Source organism: Tachysurus fulvidraco, chromosome 5 (assembly GCF_022655615.1).
Source record: "Tachysurus fulvidraco isolate hzauxx_2018 chromosome 5, HZAU_PFXX_2.0, whole genome shotgun sequence".
In the NCBI taxonomy this organism is placed as follows: domain Eukaryota; kingdom Metazoa; phylum Chordata; class Actinopteri; order Siluriformes; family Bagridae; genus Tachysurus; species Tachysurus fulvidraco.
Genome location: NC_062522.1, coordinates 21,457,644 through 21,475,373, shown reverse-complemented (window position 1 = coordinate 21,475,373; position 17,730 = coordinate 21,457,644). Strand labels below are relative to the sequence as shown.

At 36.1% G+C, this 17,730-nt stretch overlaps 1 long non-coding RNA gene across 4 annotated transcripts; it reads right to left on the bottom strand.

The window, feature by feature from the left end:
* Nucleotides 1–1,671: 1,671 nt before the first annotated feature.
* LOC113643120 lies at nucleotides 1,672–16,038 on the bottom strand. 4 transcript variants are annotated; one of them, XR_003440710.2, is made up of 5 exons: nucleotides 13,952–16,038; nucleotides 7,624–9,343; nucleotides 5,333–5,404; nucleotides 2,896–4,305; nucleotides 1,672–2,774 (listed from the first exon to the last, which is right to left on the bottom strand). It is a non-coding gene; the product is annotated as an uncharacterized LOC113643120 (long non-coding RNA). The 4 variants fall into 4 exon arrangements; XR_003440711.2 differs by having other exon boundaries at nucleotides 1,672–3,797; nucleotides 3,901–4,305; XR_007140644.1 differs by having other exon boundaries at nucleotides 1,672–4,305.
* Between the last annotated feature and the right edge of the window lie 1,692 nt (nucleotides 16,039–17,730).

The window sequence follows — 17,730 nt, the reverse complement described above, 5'->3', positions numbered from 1 at the left end:
ACTCTCCCTGGGTTGGAAAAATGTTAGTGAGCGAAGATAAGTCAAACATCCACCTTGAGAAGAGAATTTATCACCTGAGAACGAGCTAATCTGAGAGAGGGAGCAGCACCCCACCTGAGACCTCTGAAGAAATATTCGTTCGACCTATAGTCGTTGCTACTAAATTGCAAAAACGGACATATAGGACAGCAGGTCAACTTTACCACCAGACAGTGACTAATAACTCTAAAGAGGTCTGCTTTAGAAGAAGCAGCAAGCAACTGCACTTACTGTACTTTGACACTCTGACCTTTGTGAACCTTTTTCTTCTTGCATGTGCCTTAAAACTCCACCACCACCACCCCCTCCAACAGAATGCAAAACCCCATTTTCCTGCTCCAAATTCAGAGAAGTATATTGTGCTCTATTGATAATGTGATAATAATGTGATAAAGAGAGTTAAATTGAGACAGTCAGCAGCAAGTGAAAATTCTCAACCGGGTCCAAAGTAGCACTATACTCCTTAGCTTGAGTGAAAACGTGGATTACAACTTGTGCTAATGTAAAATGATCCAAAGAACAAACAGCAATTGCTGCTTTAGATTCTAAGTCCATTTAAGGTTCCTCTCTTATTCTTTTAATTTGTACGACACATTCGATTTTAAATGTTGTGCAATGTAGTATTCCGGGCTCCTAATGAAAGTGATTAGCTGATGAAATAAAAAAATAACAATAATACATTCAGCAAAACATTCCTGCATCTGGCCACAAAATAAATAAATAAATAAACTGGACTCTTTTGAATTTTTGAATATTTTGAATATGGATTTGGTTCCCTCTTTTACTTTTGTCTATGAATCACTGTGGGCCACTAACTGTCAACCATGTACATGGTCAGTTGCTGACATCTAGTGGAAGAACGCCTGGGCGGCTGCTGACATCACAGTGTCCCAAGACAGAGCTGATAACAAAATCACACACATAGACCACTGTCGGTGAATGGCTGCTGTGCGTCTCCAGAATGGAGAGCAAGGTCAATAAAGACATGTGTTGCCAAGGTTATTATAGAAATATAGCAACATCCATGCTCCAAATCTAGTGAGAAGTCTTCGAAGAAGATCAGAGGCATCATACCAGCAAATAAATCTGTAATGGGACAGCAAAAAAACACATACAAGTATTATGTTCAGTGCTGTTTTGTTTGTGTTTTTCCATATCTGGAGCAGTCCTTAAAAATAATAGTTCCTCTATAATTTTTTTTAAAGATATATACAGTATAAGGCTAAGCGTGCATGTTAAAATATGGCTTGCTTATGCTTTGGGAAATAAATAAATAAATAAGTAAATAAATAAATAAATAAATAAATAAATAAATAAATACTTGAAGTCATTTGGCTCAAGATTACTGATTACTTTTTTTTGGTATTATTTACTGTATATAGTGTCAAGGGGAGAGGGAAAGTGCAATGTTGTTGTCAGCTTTTAATGGTAGCGCATTGGTACAATGTTTAACACCAAAATTTGGCGGTACAACATTCAAAAAAAGTGGAGCTGGCCTTTGGGCAGTGTACTTGACCTAGATCTAAATGTTCTTGAACTGAAATGTTCTTTGCCTATTTTATCTCAACCAGAATATTTATTGATGATGCCTACATACGCAAAAAGAAACAAAATGAGATGTTATACATAGTGTATATTTTTGTCATAATTTTAATTCATCTGGTTCCTTACATAATTGAGTTGTACTTGTACTTATTAGCCACTAGAAGGCACTTAAGAGCAAATGTTGGTCCTATGACTGAAAAAAGCACAGGCTGGTTCACCTTCTGTGTTTGGTTCTTTAGGCTCCTTCTGTACCTCATGAACACTGTCAATTTTTATAGTCAATATGTCAATTTGTTGTACCCTACTGTCTCATGCTAATTCAGCAATTAATCCAACAGTGTATATATTCAAGCTTCGAAGGACAAATGGAAGATAAATTACATGCTACAGATTGTGCCATGATAGAAACACATAATTAAAATGTATTGAAGAATTTCGATGAATTAAGTAGGGTTAACTTGAATGAATTTTCTTGGCAATGTTACTACTTACTGTAAGTTAAATACACATTACATTACATTACATTACAGCAAATTATTACATTTAATTTGCAACAACTTCATCATTTACTGTTTACTGGAAACTGATATTAAACCTTAAGCCAGATAAGCGCTACTAACAAAATATAAAACACAAACAATCACAAACATACCTAGGACATTTTAGTATAAACAAAATATACAAAAATATGTCAGTTTATCATTCAACTTGACATAAAACATGGATGTTTATCCATTTTACTCTCATTCCCTTGAGATAAAATGCTTAAATGGTTAAAATGATAAAACAATTTTCACTTACAATTACTGAACTTACAACATTGTGTTTTAATGTTTTGGATACTTTGCATCTTTGAGTTTCAATGTCCATAACACCATTCAGTGAAGCAAGTAAATGTGTTTTACGCATGTTGAAAAAATTCAAAGCCTTAAAAAATTGTAAACACTTAAAATTAGATTTCTGATTAGACTTCAACACTGATCCTGTAAAATCCTGTAATTTGTTTTGAGCTGCTTTCCCATCATAAAAATTTAAAAGGACAACCTGGATGAACATGGAGCACGTACATGAGCCCAAACAAAAACACAAGAAAAACACCAGAGCCACTGCTTCCTTCTGGGTTGCCTCCAACTCATACTGAAATAGCAATGCATGTTCAGTGTGTGTGAGTGCAAATGTACATCTGCAGCCTGGGAAAACATAAATGATAAAAAAACAAATCATTAATAGACCTTTCAGGGTTCACCAAAGGGTAATATCAGTGCAGTTGTGGGTCTGAATGTTTTTGCTGATGTTTACAACAATACTTACCTCAGAATACCTGATGACGTAATTGGTAATTGAACCTGTAGAATATGTAAAATAAAAATAAACATTCCTTGCAAGTTTTGAAGATCTGTGAGGAGTCCTCCTTTTAGTATAGTGGAATGCATATGGAGGGCTGCTGTTCTGGATTCAGTGATGTCATTCTTGTTGCATAGGTATCTCAGGGTCCAGTGTTCACCTTTATTATGTAATGGAATGCACTAAAATATATTTACCTGTTCTTCATATGCTATCTTCTATCTTCTCACCAAAAATTCCTGTTTTTCTCTTTTTGTTGAGTTTCAGCAGCTGAGGTTTATATTTGTCAAGTGAAGCATAGAATGAAAGTGGCAGATTTTGATCTTGTTATCTTGTGTAATTCGCTTTAGAGCAGCATTGGGAGCAAAAGGACAGATAAATAAACAATCCATATTAAACTATTCAATACCTTTTTCCAGATCAAGCACTGCTGCAAAGATGACTGACATTATGTGGGTCCAAGTAAAATTTTTACTTTGACTTTACAAAAGAGGGCAGGCAATCTATCTTTTAGTTTGACAATGGGAGGAGCCATATTCATAATTTCTTCATTCCTGAATGCAAAAGTGTGTTGCATATGCTGATGGATCAGAATCATGTTCCTTTCTGCTACTGTCTTCTTAAATTGGTTCACCTCCTCAAGCCTCTTAGTTTCCAGAGTGTCCTTAGTCTGTCCACAGGGATAATTGGGAAGGAAATTGATTTAATTTCTTTGATGCTGGCTCTGGATGCTGTACCCTCTGAATAGGTCCTGCTTCATATTCCTGCATTCACAGCCACGTCCTTTATGCCAGCCCTGGTCAGTTTGGTCATGTAGTTACCCATTTTGAAGGGTAGGCTGATGTTCCAACCCTCATAATCTGTGGAACCTTTTTTTTTTTTAGAAAGTTTCATTACTAGAGCTTGTGTAGCGTTACCAGTCTGTTTAGAACTAGGATAGGCTTTATGCTTATACATTTCAGATACCATTACCTCTAGTTAGTTGTGTTTTTGATCCATTGTCAACTTTCAAGCTTTTCCCTCTGTCATAAATGTGGCACTGCCTTGTCTTCACCTCTTAAGAGAATAAGGTAACAACAGAAACCTCTGGCCAATGGCTAAAATGCTCTGGTGAATCTACAGACAGTAAAACTATGTCATTTGTACTGGATGAACTCGGATCTGTTTCAATCAATTTAACTACCTTAATAGCTGCTCTGAACAGTAGGTCCTCTGTAATAAGTAAATTGCATATGGCATTGTCAACTCTGGGTCTTCAAACTGAATCTAAAGTAAAAAGTCAAGTTCAACTTATATTTAACTTCCATAATGAGGGCATTTACTGTCTCAGGATGAAAGGGGAAATCAGCCTCGTCCTTCTCATGGTCTAGGATGACCCTGTAGATTAAAACACAAAAAGAAACTTCAAGAGTCACCATATATCAATATATGAATGGCCCCCTTATTATTAGAACACATGCAATGCAGGTCATCATTTTTTCTTGTAAATTTCATAAACACATACCCACATGTCATGTTAAACCACTGCACAAAACTAACAAATGAGCCACAGCATTTAAGGGAAAGTTTAGCATTCTGGAGATATTAACCTTATTTCCATGTCTTTACAGTAAATATTAACAGCAACATTAGGCCAGTTTCATTTGGGGAAAAAATTGAAACATATCACACTTCTTCTTCTTCTTCTTCTTCTTCTTCTTCTTCTTCTTCTTCTTCTTCTTCTTCTACCGCTTAACTTTTAAAACATTTTGTATACACATACTCTAACATTGTACTTATATGCAGAGATATGCAAATGAACACAAAATGTAATATCAGTGTGTATGGATCAGTGTGGGAAACACACATTACCTGTTGTCCTTTGTGTGCAGAGCTCACCAAAAGATCCAAACCGATGCTTATCATTAGTCAGTTAACAGAGGACAGTGCTTGTTTTGGTGCTGCTATTTCATTCAGACACAGGAATGAAATGCTTAGTTTTAAATTGCATTGTCCAGAGATGCACCAAAAGACCAAAGCACTTTAAGAGATGGATATAATGCTCAATTTAATGATGCTTTGATTGCCATCGTAAGGCTGGCAAGACTTCTTGAAGTAGCTGCCTATGATCTGAAATATTACACACCATGTACTAAATGGATTAATCTGTGAAAGTATGAGACACAGCAAGCTCTGCTATATATTTTAAATCCATTAGTACTTCTCAAAATGTAATACCTTCTGGGACCAATGAGAAAAGATAGCAGTCTAAGTGTGTTTCTCATGCATATTCTCTTCACTTTTTTCATGATGGCCAAATTTTTGGGGAAATGTATGAGGATGGTCAGCCTTATCAAAATGGTAGAAGGCTAAAGAAAGTATTGCCATATTGATCATCTAATTTAAAAATACTTTTTAATCAAACCTTTCAATTAATGTGCCAACTCCACAGGAACAACATCTTCTAACAGGTCATGTAATATATCAGGTGCAAATCCTGTGACAGGATGGAAAGAGGAGAGATGGTCAGACAAAAAAAAAAACAAAACTGTGTTTTACATCATAACAAAATGATTAGGCTCATATATTTTTTCTCATTTCAAAACGACCAACTATCAATTATATCTGAGTTTTGCAGTTCTTTTTGGTTGGCAAGATAGAATCTGCAGAAATAAGCTGATATGAAACACTCACTGAAACCAGCTAGCCCATAAGTAGCGAGATTTTCATCTACAACAGAGTAAACTGTGCCTTTGAGACAGTCACCAGATGTTTCAATGTAAACACCCATTTCTTCAAGAGTTTGCAAGTCATTAAGTCAGGAGTGATGCAAAAACCTTTTCATATCCAAACTCATTTACATCATTTGAATTGCACGCCAATATCCAATAACCTGCAGAGATTTTGTGTATTTCCTTGGACCTTTTGCAATTTCAAAGTCATGAACATAAAGAATAATTCTAAATTCTGACCCTCATCTGCATGTTTTCCTGGTAGTATGAGCCATGTTTCTACTATGCTCCTTCTCTAAAATACTGTCCAGGTGGCTGTGGACCAACAGATTGAAGGACAGCTTCATTCATCAGGCTATCAGGAAGCTGAACTCACTTTCAAACTTGCCTCCACTTCTCTTTTCTGCCACAGGCTCCACAGATCTATGAAGCCAACACTCCCCTTCAGATCCCACATCCCCAAGAACCTTCCACTCCCCCTCCCACTAACATAAGGAAACATGCACCAGTCACTTTGTGCAGCATTGGTCTGCCTATTCTCCACTGCATCTACATATGCTTTGCACTTTATTTAAATCTCATTGCTAATATTTTGCACCTTGGGACTGAGAGAAATACATTTTCGATTCTTTTTTGTGTATATACTGTACATGTGAAAGAGTTGACAATAAAGAAAAACTTGAACTTGAACTTGAACTTGAATTGAACTTTCTCACGTATTTGGTTTTTTTTTTTTTCAACAGCTACTGCAAAGATGAGAGAACTGGCACATACATAAAGAGGTGCTGTGATCATTAAAGATGTTTCTCCTCATTATAAGATTTTCTCCTTTTAGCCACTGCATGATATTCAATATTACTATCTTGGGAAGTATTTCATACATTCTGCACTACAACTAATGGATCAAAATGTGAAATGGATTAAACATTGGTTTGAAATTTGCAGGCCATGAATGGATATGGCACTATTTGTTTCCTTCTCAAAATGACCCTTCAAAAGAATGAACAATTCCCGCTCCACAAATGGCTGCAGAAAATGATACTTTTTTCAAATGTATCATCAATGAATTATAAGTGCTGAATGTGCACATGCAACTATTATACAGTGAAGGTAAATGTAAGATTGGGGTTAGGGTTACCCAGTCTGTAATGTCTGAACAGGCATATTTTTAGGGCCATAGCAAATTCCCGCAATTTACATATCCACTTTATGTGGCAATTACTACAGCATATCAAATAAATATTGTTATTTAAACATTTTGACTTTTGTGTCACTGTAACTCATTGATTTCGACACTGCCCAAATCAACAAGCTAAGTCTTTAAAACGTTATCTACCTCACACGTGACTGACACTGGGTTAAAGCGAAGTAATCACAGCCTCGTACTATTTTATTATAACTGGCATTAGTTAACATACATGTGACTAATATTTAAAAGTGTCCATACATAGCCATTCTCTCTCAAAAGGTGTTGCTAATTTCACTAATGAGTTCCTAACATCGCCTCAGTTTCTGTTTGCATTTAAATAGTCAGGAGTTTAATGTACTTTAATGTAAGCTAACAAAAAAACATGAAGCTAACCTAACCGAAAAAATTACAATGCTTGAGTATTGTAACCAAAGTACACAAAACTAGTTAACCTGAACTTCTTACTTTCACAATCTGTTTCTAAACATAAAAGTCTGACACAGAGTATATAAACAGGTTTTTCAATCTCTGAAGAGGGAACTTCAGACCCCGTCGTTCATAAGGCCCGCCCTATTGACTGTTACTAGGTATCCCAACCTATTAGGCAATGGCATAAATTAGATGATGTATTGACATTTGTATTGACATTGATGACATTGTTAAATTCACTCATTCAACGTGTCTGATTGCTATCTACTTTAATCAATCTCATTGCTATACATTATTAAGAAAATGGCAAATACATGGTTAAATGACATCTACCAGTATGTAGATCAATAATAAACGTTACGTTACCGTTTGCTAAGACCAAATCAGCATTGTGTCCACGTACGTGTCCGCCACTCCTTCTGTTAGAGGTGCCCAATTCTGCTGAACTGGTTCAAAGGGCAAGCATGCCCGAGGCAGGTACATAACAAGATTAAATGTAGGTTCGTGCAGAATACCAAACTAGGTCCATAGTCCATAGTATAAATGTTTGTGATTTTACTTATTTTTTTTATGAAATAAAAGAATGAAATTGTTTATCATACTTAAGACATGCAGGACCATTAACGAAGAGGGTCAGGATGTCCTTGTTTTCTCAAATTTGCTCATGCAAATATGCAGAGCTTTCTCAATTTCTTTAAGTTACAAGTCAACTTAAAAAAAATTAGTTAATTGGACTGAATTACATTAAATAACATTAATTAATATGTGTGCCAAATTAAAGTGCACTTAAAACAGTTTTAATAACAATTAATTTTTTAGTTAAGTTAAATTAATGCTAATGAGTGACCAGTGGTTTTTGAGAATTATGTTATCTTACATCTTTTATTAAGATGTGCTTTTAGGTTTTAGTTTTAGTGTGCTGTTTAAAACCTTTACTATATATATTATTTAGTGATTATATATCTGAGCTTGGTTATCCTTTAATTATTGTAGAAAGATAAATTCCCAAATATCTGGAGAGTATGATTTATTTATATCCTTTATTAGTTTAATTTCCCTTGCTTGGGAATTTGTATTAATTTTAAAAAATGACCACTTAATCTCATGACTGAACATCTTCTCATGACCAACATGGATGGTAGTCACATCGCTTAATGACTTCTTAGTCTGTCTCTTCATTGAAATGCACATGTCCTAATACCTTACCAGTTTTTTTTATTGAAATTACTTGTATATGCCACTTTTCTCCTGATGTTTTAACATAATTTTCAAGTTATTTCATATAAATTGGATAATAGATTTGTCATTACATATAAATATATTTGTATTAAATTTGCTAATTCTTTGGCAGTCCCTTGGCAGCATTTTGATCCACCATGTTGCATATTTATATGTTTATGAGCAAGACATGCCGATGAATAAATAGTGTGTGTTCTTGATATATCTGAAATTCTAGTAATAAAATGCCTACAGACTTAACACACCACATTATTATCAAACTTTATTTAAAAATGTGCTGAAAAAAAAAATTAAAGACATAACATTAGCATTGTACACAGTGGTCTATAGTAATATCAATGTATTTTAATATGGAGGGGTAACTGTTATACTGCAGAAATATAGACTTAAACACCTACTCCATTTCATGGCTGCCACCTCAGCTCTTTCTCCACATGTTGTTGTGTCTCACAAGGAAGGCAATAGACTGTATAGTTATCACCTCAATATGATGTGATGTTTCCCACAAACTATACAACCTACTACCTCATCTTGTGGAAACACATTAAGGGATGTACAGAGTTCCGGTAAAGTTCTATAATGAATTTTAAAACACACCATAAATTACAGAACAACAGACAATGGAACCAATTCCAACATGAGTAATCTCCGATTGCTCTATAAATGAGTGCTCCATGCGTAGGTGTCGAATCACCATGATGTCCAGTTATTCATGAGCAGGAGGCTGATCAGACTGTCTCCTTAGGAAAGACAGTAGATTGTATAGTTATCTCAAAGGGAGGATTAATACCCCACAACTATTCAATCTACTACCTCAGCCTTAAGGACAGTAGCTTTTACACCAAAGCTGCATTTGCAAAGAGAGTTTGGAAAAAGACAGTTACAAATATAGCATAATAATCTACATATGATAATGTAGCTATGTAATATATATTTAGAAATGTATCCTGCCTCTTAAATAATATTATTTTAAAATGAATTTTGCATATGTCATATCAAAAATCTGTCTATATATTTCTTGTTTTGCTTAACCCAATACACAGAAGCTACTACAGTATATTTCTACATTAGGGAATGAAAATCTGTCTTCATTTCTGAGCATCCATAGCATATGCAGCTTGAATATTTGAAAATGAATTGTATGTACTTATATATGTCAAAATAAGTAGATTCATTTCTTGTGTTGTTTTGAAATAGAAATGTATTTTTACCCCGGCAAGTTCAAAACAAAGAATAAACATTGGCAAAAAACATCAATTTATTAAATATATAGAAAAGAGAATTACATGATATTACATTAAAATATGAAATTTTATATTCAATTAAGTTGCACCCCTGCTCTGTTCCCACAAACTTTAACATTTATAATTGTAAATTATATAATTAGAATTCTCACTAATTATTAACTCATTATTATTAACTCACTAGTAATAACTCATTATTACACACCATTGGAATTAATTTGTTATATTGTTCCCCAAGGAGGTGTAAAAAGTATAATGAAACTCCCACCCACAGTACCATGTATAGTTTTGCAATACAAATGAGTTAAGTATAGTAGTATTAACAAAATATTTATAAAAGACAAACTTATTAAGGTTAAATCCTAGAATTGAATGAAAATAAATGGTGTTAGCAGGGTAGCATGTTAACTGAAGAAAATGCTCTGTATGTCACTGCAATTTATATCATGTATTTGTATATGGAACATTTATTTCTGTGCTCTCATTGCCTGGGTTAGTAAATATACTGTAAAATGCAAATATTTGTACTACTCAGAGGCACCTACAGTATACAGTGTTTAGCTAAATTTCAGTCACATAGAATATGTTTTTCTGCTGTATGAGTGACATATGACGAACACAAAATATCACAGAGTACTGTAGATTGTATCTTACACTGCATAATGTAGCATAAATGTGTATTTTTGTTCCCTACATCACAATTATACAATAGCATGCTATGTAATTAATTTAAAGTAATTTAAAGGAATAATCGGGTGCATTCTGGGATATTTTAGCTATTTGCAACAAATAATAGTAATGTTTGATGCAAAAATTGTAACCCAATATATTTTTGGACCAGCTGGAATAATATTTTCCTTTTTTTGATTCATTAAAAGCCCAACTTTGGTTAAACTTGAACTTGAAACGTGGTTTTGATTAAAATATCATTGTACTCTTACTGTATGCTTAATGTTGGGTAATGAGTATGATCTTACATTTAAATGGCACTCCTGCTGAGAGGCATAAGAGTTTTTCAGTGAATTACTTTGCAGAAACTATTACTGATCATATTTGTCCATTTGGTTCAATTTAGGAAATCCTGTTTTAGGTTCAAAAATCCAGGGTGAAATCTCATTCATCAGCCTCAGTCCTGATGAATCCAATCAATGACCAGGTCATGTCCTTTATCTAAACACTAAAGGCAATCAGTGGTTAGTGGAAGAAACTGAGAAGAACTGAATTCATTACCTAGATTGTTTTACGTTTTTGAATGAATAACAAAATAATTTGCCGACTTAACACAGCCCCAGTGGAAAGGATATTCATTTCGTATAATCCTTATCCATAACCCTGAACTGGCATTTAGTGGTTTGCATGTAATACAAGTAATCTGTGGCAGGAAATAGTGCCCATTTTCTGCACTTAGAGACCTGCAGAAGCCTGTTGTTTTAAGCGGCAGTGGTTCACAAAATATCTTGTATTAATAGTAAGTAGTCAGCATAGAGGAAGTTTAAAAAGGCACCAAATAAAATGGCTGTGTTGCTGCCATTTTGAATAGTTTGGCTCTTAGACCTGCCCATGTCTATTCAATCCAAAAATATTTACAATATATTTGTACATTGCATGTAAAAATTAAAAAATAGGGAAAAAAAATACAATGTCTTTACATTTGTAATATGCAGTTTTAAAAATTAACTAATTAATAATACTCTTGCAAATCTACAGATCTGATCATTTTCTATTATTTTAAACAAACCCCAGATCTCATGTTAACTCGATGTCTGCAGTGGCAGCTGAGGTAGTTAGACAATGGCAAGCTCTGGCATGAAGCTGTGCCCAAAGAGGGTGGCAGACAAGGGTCATGGGAGCAGTCCAAACAATTGACTGGCATGCAAGGAAGGGTAGGGCAGTTGGCCTGTCGCTTTGCATAAATTAGCATGTGAACCAGGGACTGTGAAAAGCACCATGGTAGCTCATTAATATGCAAAATTCTTTTTTGGCTTAATTAATGGGGGCAGTGATTGAAATGTTTTGGCATGGCAGTTGGTGGAGGAAAAGCAGCAGTCTACTTGATAGGATGGAAAGATATAAGTGCATGGGGGTGGTGCCCAAGAAGGACAAATAAAATCCTCTTAATTGAGATGTTGAATCAGTGTTCAATATTGTTCAAGGTTCTTTCTGTAACATTTCCTACAGAAACTGAATAGAAGGCTATTTCACCTTTGACATTTTATTAATGGAATGATATAAGTAAAGAGCCTTGCCCATGTGAAACTGGCTGGATCAATAGGTTTGCAATTGTTGTTGTTTTTTTTGTTGTTGGTTTTTTTTTCCAAAAATAATTGTGATTTGCAATCGAACATTTATTTAGCTGATCATTTCAATAAACAAAACCAGTGACTCTCTGGTCAAACCCCAATCACTGATTTCGCTCACACAACATAAATATGCAGGCTGATTTAAAAGAATCAGATCCACTAATAGGTTTCTGAATAAACATATTAATCTACTGTATTTCAATGTAGTAACCTTTTACACTGTGCAATTTTCAGATGGAATCTATAAATATTTTCTGCCACTTTAACAGTGCTGTAATATAAGAAGGGCTTATTATTGTTAGTCTTTCTATCTTTTAGCAGTAACAAGGAAACAGCCCTGCACACACAAACAAAATCTCTAAACAGGAAGTCTGCCTTCTGACGACTTAGGTTGACTCTGTCCTGTGTGCACAGAAGGCTCCAAGTTCATCTTTTATCACTCTGATAGTGGTGCAACAAGCAAAAAGCAGCTATCAAGCCTAGTTTCTTTCCTTTTTTTTTTGCTGTAGAAAAATAGCTCATTTGGCACATGGGCTAAAAGCTGTACATTATGTGGTTAGATACCAAAACCTTCACAGAAATCATACTTTGTCTTTTAAAATGATCAATAATGCTATATCTGTTCAGAAAAGAGGAAAGTCATCAATTACTGAAGCAGACATTCCTGGATTTGCACGTAAATTTCAGGGAATTTTTAGTGAAATCATATTGAAATCTATTACCAACGCCGATAAAAGTTTTGGGTAGCCATATAATAAATAGATATCCATTGTGTAGATATCTTTCTAAATACACAAAAAGGGTATAATCCAGCATACCTTTAATCAAAGCCCATAGCTGAAATGTGTTTCCTGATAAAGGAAGTGTGACTTTATTCCTGGTTACTACACCACTAATAGTCAAGGCAGTGGCAGAAAGAAAAAGGGAGGGGGAGGAGGGGACACGAAAATAGCAGGAAGTAGAGATGGCAGGCCTGAAAGAAAATATCGTGAAGTAACACGACAAGTTCATCTGAGGACAGGAGAGGGGAGGGGAAATCCTTCTCATTTTCTGCCTGTCACCCCGCCCTTTATCTCTCCTGCTCCCTCTCCATCTCCATTTTTTGGACAACATTATACACCCATTCCCCCCCCCTGCTTTGTGATAGCATTGTAATAGTTGGAAGGCAGATACTTTTTTATACCATAAAAAACTGCATTAAGTAGTAGTTCATTTTATTATTTTACAGAGTTTACTTGTAATCAGTATGCTGGCATAAGTACTGAACAACTACTTGTTCACACAAACTGTGCACTAAACCAATGCGTTACACAAACCCTGAAGGCTTGTCTGAAACATGAATAGAAATCTCTATTAATCAAATATTCCAGAATTTAAGGGTTATGCATACATAAAAATTATTGTATTTTTTATAAATATAGATATATGCCTCGAATGATCGAATGAACATCACATTTTCGTAGAGATATGTAAAACATTAGTGAGATAAAATTGCTGTTTAGGTATTAAACACTTGAAAGCATTTTCTACAACTCTAAAGTGAGAGTATTTGTTATCAAAAAGCTTTCTTCCCTTTTTATGTTTTATGTTATGGATCGGTTTATTTATGGTAATTTCATAAATGCTAATGTTTTTCAAAGCTGCCTGTTGCATTAGCATAGCTAATACATCTATTTACACATTCAAGTCTACAACACTTTAAATATCAGGCCAAGAAGACCGATTACTTTAACAGTTCTCAGCCAGAAATAGAAAAGTCTATGTTATCTTTACGTTTATCATGCCAGCTTTATTGTTTACGAGTCAAAAGCTACTTACCATTTGTTTTTCGGATCTCTACAATGTAATTTATTAGACTACACACAAAGTGAATTTAGTAACTTGTGCACTGAACAATATTCGTTCATTTACCTTATCTTTGTAAAGCGCTTTGTTGACCGCCATCATACAAACAAGTTGTATGATTGAGCTCAACCTTGCTGTGAAAACACGAATGAGACATTTGATGAAGTTGCAGACAGTATCAGACCTTGCAAAGACTTTGCTTCTTAAGTACGGTTCAAATTTCTCAGATAATATGGCGTTATTAGAGAATAATTCTTAAATCAGAACACATCATAATGGTGGTTATGGTAGCAATGGCGACTGAGCAAAGGCAGACACGTGTGCAGGCGGACAATGAGGACGAAAGGAGGCAAGAATGAGCGCAAAAGGAAGAAAAATGGAACACTGGTGAGAAAGCAGAAAGTTAAATTTTAGAAAAATAGTGTCTAAACTGAAGGAAAAGTAGGAAATACCTGTGAATGTTTTCTGTAGGACGGCACCGCGATTCAGCCCAAGGGCTAAGGAACACGATGGGCGGGTGGGTAGGCAGGGAAGGAGGAGGTAGAAGAAGAGGGAGATCAGAAAATATTTCTGTTTCTTGATAATTCACTGGCGAATGAGGACAGTGAAAAAAATGAGAAAACGAGAGAAACTAACCAAGCCAGCAGTAACACCCTGCAGCCATGCCCTCCTATCTCCCTGCCCACTACAACCATGATGCCAAAAAACTAATGTAAAAGCGACAGCATGAGGTCGCAACAGTGTTAGAAGGGAAGAAAAAATAATTTGATGTAGTAATACTTTTGGAGCATGTCCTAACTTTTGGGTAAGAGACAGCAACTGCATTTATGTATTTGTAAGAGTTGCCACGCAAAGGTACCCCTTACCATTTCATCTCGAACACTACATGTCATTTGCCTGCCAGGGCCCTGAGGCATGGTGAGAGAATGGATTGCCTCCAAAATCAGCAAAACAGCATATCTTGACATATCACACAGTACTTCATGACTAATGACAGTTGCCAAGAAAGGAAAAAAGGAGCACATGGTTGTTGCGAAAACAGAACTATGAAGAGAATCATATCAGTATACTTACACAAGCTTTGGCTTCTGTTATAGAGCAGGTTTCAAATTAAAAAATAATTTCAGTGATTTAAGCTACCCTTAGAATAAAGAACTATGATTTCTCCCAAAGAGAGAGGGAGTGCGGTGAAGTCTTTTGTCAGCATTTGGCATTCGTCCCAGGTAGTACATGCCTCTCTGTTCCCCTTCTACAGAAGTCATTGCAGCGTCTTTAGCTGCCCTGGTCTTGCCTGTGCTTTTTTTGTGTGAATTTCCCTATTACATTCACATCCTCTTAGACATAACGTCAAAATTTTTTGGTTAGCACACCTGCAGCAATACAGGCTCCTACGTTCGTAAGAAGTCTTCGTTGAAAAAAAAGTCTGTGAAAAAGTTACAAAACAATCCAAATGTTGAAATGTTGTAGGTGAATGAGAATCCTCCTGTCTACGGTCCTGGTCTTTTGGCCTCTTTTGGCTAGGACACCAAAAAGCTGAGTTTGCAAGCATATTAAAAGTGGGATTTTTTGTGACTTGCAGGAGTAGGTTGTCCCTCTGATGAATCCTGTTTGGCTGTCACGAGAAATGGGGCTCAAAGCCCAAGCGCCCAGATGGCCAAGAGAGAGAAGTGTCACCGAAATAATCCTTTGTGACTTCCAAAAAGGTGTACTTTGCCCGCTTTGTGTGACAAAGGTGTTGAGAGTGAAATAAAAAGAGAGTTTCCCAGCCAAGTGCTGTGCTTGCCACCTCTCTTCCTCATCTCAGGCATTGTCCAGGACAGCTCAGTGTGTGATGTCACGGCCCTCTTCGTTCGCTTTTGTTGTATGTTCATTTATTTTGCTCTCCCCACTGTATACTTCAGCTCCTCCCCTCTGCAGCCAACACGTATACACTCTACCCTCGTCAGAAAAAAAATAAAAGAGAATGCCTTTCCAGAGTTAACAGTAGTCCACATCAACAGTCTGTTATAGTTAAAAGAAATGAGGACAACAGATTCTGCAATGGTAGCAGAATGAGAGAGTGAGAGAGAGTGTGTGTGTGTGAGAGAGAGAGAGAAATAGAGGGAGTGAGAGACAGCCTTCACAAATCTCTCACTATATCTTTGCCTTCCTGCCTTTGCAGACAGGGAGCTTGTAAAAGTTTCAGCTGCGCCGGCTTAGGGCCAGCCCCTGTTGGCAGAGTTTCAAGAAGAGCGCTGCTTGTTTCTTAAGCACCCAGAGAAAGTTAGAGTGGGGGTGAACCTACCCAGGGGTACAAGGGTTCCCATCAATACACGTGGTGTCTGGAACGGGCACAGTAGCATAGCTACCAGACACAACTACTCTGGAGGTTAAAGTAAGGAAAATTAAGCAGCTAAGACAGTTCCATACATATTTGTTTCACTCTGTAGACTATTCTGCTTTCCTCATTGTCACAAATGAAGCTGCAGTACAAAGCAATTAGACTGTTTGTGAAGTTTGGATACTTTATAAACATTATTTTGATATTCTAAAGTTTTAACTTTCTTTTCTCTATAATTCATTTAGTTTGAATGTTCAGAGTTATCTACTGTACCAGTGCAAAAAACATGCATCAATGTAGAACTAGTAAAAGCACTTTGTTATCTGCTGTAACATTTTCAACTGTCTGCTCTGAGAAAGAAAGGCCACCTGTTGCTTGTTTGCACAGCCGTGTGGTTGGCAGGTGTCAGCTCAGGACACTGTCCTGCTATAACCATGATTGCACCAACACACACACACACACACGTACAGTATATGCACACACTCAACCATCGCCCATTTACCTCTGAAACCACGCATGCAAAGGCTGTGAAAAGGTGTCTCACAGCTACTGATGCAGACACAAGGTTTCTGTCTATGCTATGTTCTGCATATAAAAACTGAAATAGACTTTCTCATTTTAAGCACACTCTGCATAGGTTTGTCTGTTGGAGAGGAGGGGGTGCTGTGTGTGACAAAAGCTGCCAAACTTTAAGCTAGGCTTGCAGTCGGTCTGAATTTTAAAGTATATAGTATTTTACTGTACCTATAGTATTTTACTGTACCTATTAGTTGCTTTTGTTATTCATTTAAAAGGTCAATTAATTTGTGTTGTTGCAGCTTTACATAAACTCACAGGAACCATAGCTATGGCTTACAATCCTCTGCATGCCTCACCTGTGAGCTCATCTAAGCAGGCAGATAGACTGTAAATTTGGCCTGATGGACTAATAGTCCTGCCTTCTGCTGTGTTGCCTCCACAAATGGCTCTTACTGCCTTAATGACATTTAATGACTGGATTTTGAGAGGTTAGAAAAGGGCAAGAGGAGCAATCTGGACATGTTCTAACATCCCCTCCCTACTCCCCACTGTATAATTGAAAGCCATAGGTCCTACTGGGATTGAAAGCCTGGAGGGTGCAAGATGTTTTACTCTGATGCCATTTTCTCACGGTCTGAGAAACGTCAGTGTTTCAAAGTATCATTCCACATGCAAACGAAGTACCAATCAGCTGTTTTAGCACCAAGAGGAATTTGTTTTAACATAGCTCAATAAAAATGCTAAAAAGACATTTAGAAAATTTGCAATTTTAATCTCTTATACAACCTCTTTGAAATATCAAAGTCAAAGTCAAAGTCCAACTGAACTTGTCATTCAGCCAGGCAACAGGGAGTGCATAGTAGAACGAAAAAAGCTCCAATGTGCAGTTGTATACATACAACAATAGACAGCACACTAGACAGTACAGTAATAAACTGTACACATACACCATGTACGAAAATTATCATAACAATCCAGATTTATTAATGAATAAGTGCACTATTTA